We start from the raw sequence: 10,237 nt of genomic DNA on the forward strand, positions 1-10,237 counted from the left end.
CCACTGCTAACAGTCAACCACTGCTGACAGTCAACCACTGCTGACAGTCAACCACAGTCAACCACTGCTGACAGTCAACCACTGCTGACAGTCAACCACTGCTGTCAACCACTGCAGTCAACCACTGCTGACAGTCAACCACTGCTAGTCAACCACTTCTGACAGTCAACCACTGCTAACAGTCAACCACTGCTGACAGTCAACCACTGCTGACAGTCAACCACTGCTGACAGACAACCACTGATGACAGACTGCAGTCAACCACTGCTGACAGTCAACCACAGTCAACCACTGCTGACAGTCAACCACTGCTGACAGTCAACCACTGCTGACAGACTGCTGATAGTCAACCACTGCTGACAGTCAACCACTGCTGACAGTCAACTACTGCTGACAGTCAACCACTGCAGTCAACCACTGCTGACAGTCACTGCTGACAGTCAACCACTGTTGACAGTCAACCACTGCTGACAGTCAACTACTGCTGGCAGTCAACCACTACTGACAGTCAACCACTGCTGACAGTCAACTACTGCTGACAGTCAACCACTGCTGACAGTCAACCACTACTAACAGTCAGCCACTGCTGACAGTCAACTACTGCTGACAGTCAACCACTGCTGACAGTCAACTACTGCTGACAGTCAACCACTGCTGACAGTCAACCACTGCTGACAGTCAACCACTGCTGACAGTCAACTACTGCTGACAGTCAACCACTGCTGACAGTCAACTACTGCTGACAGTCAACTACTGCTGACAGTCAACCACTGTTGACAGTCAACCACTGCTGACAGTCAACTACTGCTGACAGTCAACCACTTGTGACAGTCAACCACTGCTGACAGTCAACTACTGCTGACAGTCAACTACTGCTGACAGTCAACCACTGCTGACAGTCAACCACTGCTGACAGTCAACCACTGCTGACAGTCAACCACTGCTGACAGTCAACCACTGCTGGCAGTCAACCACTGCTGACAGTCAACTACTGCTGACAGTCAACCACTGCTGACAGTCAACCACTGCTGACAGTCAACCACTGCTGACAGTCAACCACTGTTGACAGTCAACTACTGCTGGCAGTCAACCACTGCTGGCAGTCAACCACTGCTGGCAGTCAACCACTGCTGACAGTCAACTACTGCTGGCAGTCAACCACTGCTGACAGTCAACTACTGCTGGCAGTCAACCACTGCTGGCAGTCAACCACTGCTGGCAGTCAACCACTGCTGACAGTCAACTACTGCTGGCAGTCAACCACTGCTGACAGTCAACCACTGCTGACAGTCAACTACTGCTGACAGTCAACTACTGCTGACAGTCAACCACTACTAACAGTCAGCCACTGCTGACAGTCAACCACTGCTTACAGTCAACTACTGCTGACAGTCAACCACTGCTGATAGTCAACTATTGCTGACAGTCAACCACTGCTGACAGTCAACCACTGCTGGCAGTCAACCACTGCTGGCAGTCAACCACTGCTGGCAGTCAACCACTGCTGGCAGTCAACCACTGCTGACAGTCAACCACTGCTGGCAGTCAACCACTGCTGACAGTCAACCACTGCTGGCAGTCAACCACTGCTGACAGTCAACTACTGCTGGCAGTCAACCACTGCTGGCAGTCAACCACTGCTGACAGTCAACTACTGCTTACAGTCAACCACTGCTGACAGTCAACCACTGCTGACAGTCAACCACTGCTGACAGTCAACCACTGCTGGCAGTCAACCACTGCTGACAGTCAACTACTGCTTACAGTCAACCACTGCTGACAGTCAACCGCTGATGACAGCCAACCACTGACGACAGTCAACCACTGCTGACAGTGGCGCTATCAGCAGGAGGCAGCTTTAAAGTCCGTGTTGGCACCAGACTGCTCATTGGTGCCACTCATCTCTCACCTTTATTAAATTGGCATTAAATCGGCACTACATTAATTAGCACTATAAAAATTTGGCACTACAATAAACTGGCACTACAATAAATTGGCACTACAATAAACTGGCACTACAATAAATTGGCACTAATTTGGCACTACAATAAACTGGCACTGCAGTAAATTGGCACTACAATAAACTGGCACTACAATAAATTGGCACTAATTTGGCACTACAATAAACTGGCACTGCAGTAAATTGGCACTACAATAAACTGTAACTACAATAAATTGGCACTAATTTGGCACTACAATAAACTGGCACTGCAGTAAATTGACACTACAATAAACTGGCACTACAATAAATTGGCACTACAATAAACTGGCACTGCAGTAAATTGGCACTACAATAAACTGTTACTACAATAAATTGGCACTAATTTGGCACTACAATAAACTGGCACTGCAGTAAATTGGCACTACAATAAACTGTAACTACAATAAATTGGCACTAATTTGGCACTACAATAAACTGGCACTGCAGTAAATTGGCACTACAATAAACTGTAACTACAATAAATTGGCACTAATTTGGCACTACAATAAACTGGCACTGCAGTAAATTGGCACTACAAAAAACTGTAACTACAATAAATTGGCACTAATTTGGCACTACAATAAACTGGCACTACAAATAAATGGCACTACAATAAAATGGCACTACAATAAAATGGCACTACAATAAAATGTCACCTCAATAAACTGGCATTACAATGAATTCGCACTAAATTGGCACTGCAGTAAATTAACAGTACAATAAATTGGCACTACAATTAGCTGGCACCACAATAAACTGGCACTACAATAAACTAGCACTAGTTTGACGCTACAATTGATTGGCACTACAGATATATATATATATATATATATATATATATATATATATATATATATATATATATATATATATATATATATATATATATATATATATATATATATATATACATATATATAATTTCTCGTTGTTGCCCAGGAAGCGATAAACTCACACGGGTCAACATGGAATGGTCAGAGGGCGGGTGGCAGGACTGCAGCAGGCGGTTCCTCCGTTTGGCACCCTTGTGGAACACCGTGGAACACTGTGTTCCAGGGTGTTCATCCTTGTTCCAGGGAGCCTCGGTCGTCATCTGCCAGAGTCTGGCATTTTTTTTTTTTGTTACTTTGTAATGGCATTTTTAACTTGTTTCTGGCACTCGTCTGTGGCCTCGTGGCACCGGTGTCATCCTGAGTTATCCTTGGTTAGGTTGGGTCAGGTTAGGTCAAGTTAAGTCAGCTTAGGTCAAGTTAGTTTAGGTCAGGTCAGGTCAGGTCAGGTCAGGTCTGGTTAGGTTAGGTTAAGTTATGTTAGGTTAGGCTAGGTCAGGTTAGGTTAGGACAGGTTAGGTTAAGTTAGGTTAAGTTAGGTTAGGTCAGGTTAGGTTAAGTTAGGTTAGGTCAGGTTAGGTTAGGTTAGGTTAGGTTAGGTTAGGTTAGGTTAGGTTAGGTCAGGTCAGGTTAGGTCAGGTCAGGTTAGGTCAGGTTAGGTTAGGACAGGTTAGGTTAGGTCAGGTTAGGTCAGGTCAGGTTAGGTCAGGTCAGGTTAGGTTAGGTTAGGTTAGGTCAGATTAGGTTACGTCAGGTCAGATTAGTTCAGGTTAGGTTAGGTTAGTTTAGATTAAGTCAGGTTAGGTCAGGTTAGGTCAAGTTACGTTGCGTTAGGTAAGGTTAGGTCAGGTTAGTTTAGTATCGGTCAAGTTAGGTTAGGTTAGGTTACTTTAGACTGTCCTCTATCATAAAAATAGCCTATTATATCAAACCATAATGATAATAAAGGATAAATAAAATACCAGCTGGAACCCAATGTATGCGGTATAACATTCTAAGTCAGATATTCACTGATAGTCACCCATTTGACTGCCATATCAACAGTAACATACTGCAATGTAGAGGAAGGACTGAACACACGTATGATCCATAACACGAGCATTTGTGTCATACAGAGAGAGATGTCCACAGCTCATACTTACGGAGGATGACTGGATGAGGAGAGAGTGTGTGGACACGACCTTCATTAAGGTCCACAGCACCAGCGGGTAGAAACAAAATGTTTTAAGCCCGGTAACGCCTCCTTCACACTTGGTGTTTGGTGACCCTTCACACCTAGTGTCTGGTGACCTCAAGTGAGGCCACCCGTGACCTGAGCTTTAGCTTACCTGTCATCGCTGGACATGACGTGACCTCTCCTTCCCTCCCCACCTGAATGCATATTAAACGAGCCGATTTGTGGCTGGATTTTTTTTTCCCGTGGACTTGGTAAAACTCGCTCGTGAGTGACACGTTGCATTGATGTGTTTATTGTGCCGGTCTCTGTCTCTGTCTCTGTCTCTCTCTCTCTCTCTCTCTCTCTCTCTCTCTCTCTCTCTCTCTCTCTCTCTCTCTCTCTCTCTCTCTCTCAGAGATGCTTCCTAGCTAATAAAATAATAACGAAACACTTCCGAACTTGGTTGCACCAACCCAAGTTCTTCTCTCGTAACTTATTAAGTCAAGTTATAACTGAACGCAAACTTAAGTAATGCTTGCCACTCGACAAGCTCCCACACTCTGCTTGGATTCCCTTAAAGCTGGCCAAAAGTTAAGGTAATTATGGCCAGAGTAACGTAATGGAAGGCAAGTTCACAGAGATGAGCCTCAACACGCTAATGAGACTTTGGGTACAAGCTTTACCGAGGCTGAATGGGAATACTCTCTTGTTTGGATAAGGCTGAGTGGGATTACCTATCTTTTTAAGACTATTTCGTAGCTATAAGATTCAGCTATGCTCTCTGTTTCCTTAAAACTGAGTGGGATTACCTGTCTTTTTAAGACTATTTCGTAGCTATAAGATTCAGCTATGCTCTCTGTTTCCTTAAAACTGAGTGGGATTACCTATCTTCTTAAGACTATTTCGTAGCTATAAGACTCAGCTATGCTCTCTGTTTCCTTAAAACTGAGTGGGATTACCTATCTTTTTAAGACTATTTCGTAGCTATAAGACTCAGCTATGCTCTCTGTTTCCTTAAAACTGAGTGGGATTACCTATCTTTTTAAGACTATTTCGTAGCTATAAGATTCAGCTATGCTCTCTGTTTCCTTAAATTACCTGAGTCGTAGGATCAGCTACCTATCTATCTTCTTAAGACTATTTCGTAGCTATAAGACTCAGCTATGCTCTCTGTTTCCTTAAAACTGAGTGGGATTACCTATCTTTTTAAGACTATTTCGTAGCTATAAGACTCAGCTATGCTCTCTGTTTCCTTAAAACTGAGTGGGATTACCTATCTTTTTAAGACTATTTCGTAGCTATAAGACTCAGCTATGCTCTCTGTTTCCTTAAAACTGAGTGGGATTACCTGTGTTTTTCAGCCCATTTCGTAACATTAACCTATTTTCTTTCACGTGTTATATATTCTTGACTGGAACAGTAAAATGCTCTCATGGTGTTCCATCTTCAGTGACTTTCACTAAATATTCATACTGTCGTATGAATATCAGGTTGACATAGGCTCTTGATGACCAGTCTCCGGTATTTCATTTGACACGAAATTTATTTCCCAGTTTTCCAGCACTTCTCCAGCACTTTTCCAGCACTTTTCCAGCACTTCCCGGCACTTTCCCAGCAATTTCAACTCTTGCTGCCAACACACTGGCGCACAGGAACTGCCACCTGGTGGTCTACATCACAAACTAAACTGCTTGTCATCCTAATGGCACTTAAAGTTAACTTACGACACTGAACATGACTATGATCATGACTCTATGTCACCACTGAAGGTTCTTGACTCACATAATGACTCTAACAACATGATCATTGTAGAAGCCAGGTATAGAGACTCAAAAGTCAGAGAAAAAACATTTGGTGAATAATTTTTATGGATTCCATCACACAGTAAATTACTCGCTCTTGGTAAAGTTCATAAAAAAATACAATGATGGGTAAAAAATATTGTAACTTCGGTGTGTCTGTTTAGCATTAGGAATAATATTAGGAGAGAAGTAAATTATGAAATTGAATGTTACAGGAATGCCGATAGAAGGCTGAGTAGATCAATAACCCGCTATGTTAACATGAACGTAGATAAGTATATTTGTGGAGCAGCTTGTTATGTGAACAGACTGACTGATGTTGTAGTAGGCTGGCTTAGGCTTGGTTACTGACTGATGTTGTAGTAGGCTGGCTTAGGCTTGGTTACTGACTCATGTTGTAGTAGCCAGGCTTAGGCATGGTTACTGACTGATGTTGTAGTAGCCTGGCTTAGGCTTGGTTACTGACTGATGTTGTAGTAGCCTGGCTTAGGCTTGGTTACTGACTGATGTTGTAGTAGCCTGGCTTAGACTTGGTTACTGACTGATGTTGTAGTAGGCTGGCTTAGGCTTGGTTACTGACTGATGTTGTAGTAGCCTGGCTTAGGCTGATGTTGTAGTGGCTTAGGCTTGGTTACTGACTGATGTTGTAGTAGCCTGGCTTAGGCTTGGTTACTGACTGATGTTGTAGTAGCCTGGCTTAGGCTTGGTTACTGACTGATGTTGTAGTAGCCTGGCTTAGGCTTGGTTACTGACTGATGTTGTAGTAGCCTGGCTTAGGCTTGGTTACTGACTCATGTTGTAGTAGCCAGGCTTAGGCTTGGTTACTGACTGATGTTGTAGTAGCCTGGCTTAGGCTTGGTTACTGACTGATGTTGTAGTAGCCTGGCTTAGGCTTGGTTACTGACTGATGTTGTAGTAGCCTGGCTTAGGCTTGGTTACTGACTGATGTTGTAGTAGGCCTGGCTTAGGCTTGGTTACTGACTGATGTTGTAGTACTGGCTTAGGCTTGGTTACTGACTGATGTTGTAGTAGCCTGGCTTAGGCTTGGTTACTGACTGATGTTGTAGTAGTTACTGACTGGCTTAGGCTTGGTTACTGACTGATGTTGTAGTAGCCTGGCTTAGGCTTGGTTACTGACTGATGTTGTAGTAGCCTGGCTTAGGCTTGGTTACTGACTGATGTTGTAGTAGGCTGGCTTAGGCTTGGTTACTGACTGATGTTGTAGTAGCCTGGCTTAGGCTTGGTTACTGACTGATGTTGTAGTAGACTGGCTTAGGCTTGGTTACTGACTGATGTTGTAGTAGGCTGGCTTAGGCTTGGTTACTGACTGATGTTGTAGTAGGCTGGCTTAGGCTTGGTTACTGACTGATGTTGTAGTAGGCTAGCTTAGACTTGGTTACTGACTGATGTTGTAGTAGGCTGGCTTAGGCTTGGTTACTAACTGATGTTGTAGTAGGCTGGCTTAGGCTTGGTTACTGACTGATGTTGTAGTAGCCTGGCTTAGACTTGGTTACTGACTGATGTTGTAGTAGCCTGGCTTAGGCTTGGCTACTGACTGATGTTGTAGTAGCCAGGCTTAGACTTGGTTACTGACTGATGTTGTAGTAGCCTGGCTTAGGCTTGGTTACTGACTGATGTTGTAGTAGGCTGGCTTAGGCTTGGTTACTACTGATGTTGTAGTAGGCTGGCTTAGGCTTGGTTACTGACTGATGTTGTAGTAGCCTGGCTTAGACTTGGTTACTGACTGATGTTGTAATAGCCTGGCTTAGGCTTGGTTACTGACTGATGTTGTAGTAGCCTGGCTTAGACTTGGTTACTGACTGATGTTGTAGTAGGCTGGCTTAGGCTTGGTTACTGACTGATGTTGTAGTAGGCTGGCTTAGGCTTGGTTACTGACTGATGTTGTAGTAGCCTGGCTTAGGCTTGGTTACTGACTGATGTTGTAGTAGCCTGGCTTAGGCTTGGTTACTGACTGATGTTGTAGTAGGCTGGCTTAGGTTTGGTTACTGACTGATGTTGTAGTAGCCTGGCTTAGACTTGGTTACTGACTGATGTTGTAGTAGCCTGGTTTAGGCTTGGTTACTGACTGATGTTGTAGTAGCCTGGCTTAGACTTGGTTACTGACTGATGTTGTAGTAGGCTGGCTTAGGCTTGGTTACTGACTCATGTTGTAGTAGACTGGCTTAGGCTTGATTACTGACTGATGTTGTAGTAGCCTGGCTTAGGCTTGGTTACTGACTCATGTTGTAGTAGGCTGGCTTAGGCTTGGTTACTGACTCATGTTGCAGTAGCCTGGCTTAGGCTTGGTTACTGACTCATGTTGTAGTAGCCTGGCTTAGGCTTGGTTACTGACTCATGTTGTAGTAGCCTGGCTTAGGCTTGGTTACTGACTGATGTTGTAGTGGCCTGGCTTAGGCTTGGTTACTGACTCATGTTGTAGTAGCCTGGCTTAGGCTTGGTTACTTACTGATGTTGTAGTAGCCTCGCATAGGCTTGGTTACTGACTGATGTTGTAGTAGACTGGCTTAGGCTTGATTACTGACTGATGTTGTAGTAGCCTGGCTTAGGCTTGGTTACTGACTCATGTTGTAGTAGGCTGGCTTAGGCTTGGTTACTGACTCATGTTGCAGTAGACTGGCTTAGGCTTGGTTACTGACTCATGTTGTAGTAGCCTGGCTTAGGCTTGGTTACTGACTCATGTTGTAGTAGCCTGGCTTAGGCTTGGTTACTGACTGATGTTGTAGTGGCCTGGCTTAGGCTTGGTTACTGACTGATGTTGCAGTAGCCTGGCTTAGGCTTGGTTACTGACTCATGTTGTAGTAGCCTGGCTTAGGCTTGGTTACTGACTGATGTTGTAGTAGCCTGGCTTAGGCTTGGTTACTGACTCATGTTGTAGTAGCCTGGCTTAGGCTTGGTTACTGACTGATGTTGTAGTAGCCTGGCTTAGGCTTGATTACTGACTGATGTTGTAGTAGCCTTGCTTAGGCTTGGTTACTGACTGATGTTGTAGTAGCCTGGCTTAGGCTTGGTTACTGACTCATGTTGTAGTAGCCTGGCTTAGGCTTGGTTACTGACTGATGTTGTAGTAGCCTGGCTTAGGCTTGGTTACTGACTCATGTTGTAGTAGCCTGGCTTAGGCTTGGTTACTGACTGATGTTGTAGTAGCCTGGCTTAGGCTTGGTTACTGACTGATGTTGTAGTAGCCTGGCTTATTATTATTATAATCAAAAAGAAGCGCTAAGCCACAAGGGCTATACAGCGTAGCCTGGCTTAGGCTTGGTTACTGACTCATGTTGTAGTAGCCTGGCTTAGGCTTGGTTACTGACTGATGTTGTAGTAGCCTGGCTTAGGCTTGGTTACTGACTGATGTTGTAGTAGCCTGGCTTAGGCTTGGTTACTGACTCATGTTGTAGTAGGCTGGCTTAGGCTTGGTTACTGACTGATGTTGTAGTAGGCTGGCTTAGGCTTGGTTACTGACTGATGTTGTAGTAGCCTGGCTTAGGCTTGGTTACTGACTGATGTTGTAGTAGCCTGGCTTAGGCTTGGTTACTGACTCATGTTGTAGTAGGCTGGCTTAGGCTTGGTTACTGACTGATGTTGTAGTAGGCTGGCTTAGGCTTGGTTACTGACTGATGTTGTAGTAGCCTGGCTTAGGCTTGGTTACTGACTGATGTTGTAGTAGCCTGGCTTAGGCTTGGTTACTGACTCATGTTGTAGTAGGCTGGCTTAGGCTTGGTTACTGACTGATGTTGTAGTAGGCTGGCTTAGGCTTGGTTACTGACTGATGTTGTAGTAGCCTGGCTTAGGCTTGGTTGCTGACTGTTGTTGTAGTAGCCTGGCTTAGGCTTGGTTGCTGACTGTTGTTGTAGTAGCCTGGCTTAGGCTTGGTTACTGACTGATGTTGTAGTAGCCTGGCTTAGGCTTGGTTACTGACTGTTGTTGTAGTAGCCTGGCTTAGGCTTGGTTACTGACTGTTGTTGTAGTAGCCTGGCTTAGGCTTGGTTACTGACTGATGTAGTAGTAGCCAGGCTTAGGCTTGGTTACTGACTGATGTTGTAGTAGGCTGGCTTAGGCTTGGTAACTGACTGATGTTGTAGTAGGCTGGCTTAGGCTTGGTTACTGACTGATGTTGTAGTAGCCTGGCTTAGGCTTGGTTACTGACTGATGTTGTAGTAGCCTGGCTTAGGCTTGGTTGCTGACTGTTGTTGTAGTAGCCTGGCTTAGGCTTGGTTGCTGACTGTTGTTGTAGTAGCCTGGCTTAGGTTTGATTACTGAAGCAACTTTTACAGTCATCAGCCAAGTCACTACTTGTGTTGTAAACAGATCTTAATCCAAAGAAACCTGACCTCCCCTCCTCTTCCTCGGATCAAACCAGATCAGCTCCCATGCTGTGTCTCAACTCAGGGGATACTATGGGGAAGTATTATCTCTGAAATTTCCCATCGTCAACTTCCTGTCGTCAACTGAT

Source organism: Cherax quadricarinatus, chromosome 11 (assembly GCF_038502225.1).
Source record: "Cherax quadricarinatus isolate ZL_2023a chromosome 11, ASM3850222v1, whole genome shotgun sequence".
NCBI classification, from domain to species: Eukaryota; Metazoa; Arthropoda; class Malacostraca; order Decapoda; family Parastacidae; genus Cherax; species Cherax quadricarinatus.